Here is a 1,864-nt window from a genome sequence, read left to right as displayed (position 1 = left end):
CCCCATCCAACCTGACCTAGAACACTCCCAGGGTTGGGACAGCTACAACTTCCCCTGGGTAACCTGTGCCAGGGCCTCCCCACCCTCACAGACAACAATTCCTTCCCAATGTTCTTCCCAACGGGGCTGCCCTCTGGCAGTGGGAAGCCATTCCCCCTTTTCCTGTCCCTCCAGAACCTTGTCCCCAGTCACTCTCCACTCTCTGGGAGACCCTTTAGGCCCTGCAAGGGGCTCTCAGGTCTCCCTGGAGCCTTCTCTTCTCCAGGTGAGCCCCCCCAGCTCTCCCAGCCTGGCTCCAGAGCAGAGGGGCTCCAGCCCTCAGAGCATCTCCGTGGCCTCCTCTGGACTTGCTCCATATTCTTCTAATGTTGAGGACCCCAGAACTGGACACAGAACTCCAGTGGGGTTTCAGGAAACCGGAGTCGAGGGGAAGAATCCCCTCCTCACCCCGCTGCCCACGCTGCTGGGAATGCAGCATGGGATACACTCGGCTTTCCGGGCTGCCAGCACTCGGATCCTGCTCCTGCTGCTGATTTTCTCCTGTTGCTTCAGAAAAGGCCAAATAACGACCTTGAGACGCACAAACAGATGTCACTCCCAAGGGAAGGGCGCCAGAGCCCAGGACACCCCCGTCGGCATGCGCTGGGCATCGCCCATGCCCGCGATTCTGCTGAGTTTAACGGAATTATCCGGGCATGGAATGGCTCGGGATTAGTGCCATAGCTGGGAAGGGCAGGGCAGGGAACCACGCGGTGCATTTGGGCCCTGCCGCAGGGAACACGGAGGGACACGGGGAGAGGGCGCCGGGAGAAATCCTGCCCAGATCTCAGGGGCGGCTTTAGGTCCGGAATGCGGAAACAGGACGATCGGGGGTAATTTGAATGGAAATTTGGTGGGGTTTTGTGCCATCTGAGGGGAAACCCGGGGCGGTGGTCATGGTCCTAAGGCTGGCAGAGCTCAAGGAGCGTTCGGAAAAGGCTCTCAGGGACGAGGGCGGGAATGTTGAGACTGTCGGGATGGTCTTCAGACCTTCCTACCGGACAGGAAGGAAGAAAATTAAGTGTTGGGTTTTCAGCAGTAATACAGATCCATGGGAAACAGCAGTTTATATGATTATCAATTACACTGTTAAACATGACAGGAGTCTGCTGAAGTCTTTGCTGTCGGCCACAGGTCTGGAGAAATCAACACCCAACACACTTTTACCAGAACTATCCACAGCCATTTAGCTCGTACATAAGAAGATTTCTTGAATCTCTTGATTTTTTTGGATTTTTCCCCCCAAAGTGCCGAACAGATAGAACCGCGAGTGCTTTGCTTTCCTGGGTCTTTTTGTTGTTTTTTTGTTGGTTTGTTTTTTTTTTTCCTTTTTCCGGTTTCTGCGACGGGTCTCGGTCTTGAGCTGTACAGGTTTCGATTAACGGGGCAGGGAGGGACATAAAAACCCCAAGTTACTGCTTTATTTTTTTATTAAAACCAAAGAGATGAAAACGAAGCAGCACGAACAGTGCGGGGAGGGCGGACCCAGCGCCGGGTCCCCTCAGGGGGCCGAGCCCTCCCCTCAGGGGAGGAGTCACGTGACACCCCCCCCGCGCGCCGGCGCGTTGTCACGTGGCCTTCTCCCGGCCGGGGTGGGAGTGGCCTGATGAGCGGGGGCGTGGCCAGCAGCACATCTGCTGCGGGGGGCGTGGCCAATCGTGCTGGGCGTGGCCTGCTGTATGGCTAGTATGGAAAGGGGGCGTGTCTAGATGTAGGCGTGGGTTGTGACGATTGGGGGCGTGGTCAACTGTGTGATGGGCGTGGCCAACGCCACAGCGCCCCGTTGTGGGGCGGGGTATTGGGCGTGGCCACAATGGGTGGGGGG

This window comes from Empidonax traillii, unplaced genomic scaffold (assembly GCF_003031625.1).
Source record: "Empidonax traillii isolate 1590-97213 ecotype Southwest subspecies unplaced genomic scaffold, ASM303162v1 scaffold1389:size274315, whole genome shotgun sequence".
In the NCBI taxonomy this organism is placed as follows: domain Eukaryota; kingdom Metazoa; phylum Chordata; class Aves; order Passeriformes; family Tyrannidae; genus Empidonax; species Empidonax traillii.
This window is presented reverse-complemented; position numbering follows the sequence as displayed.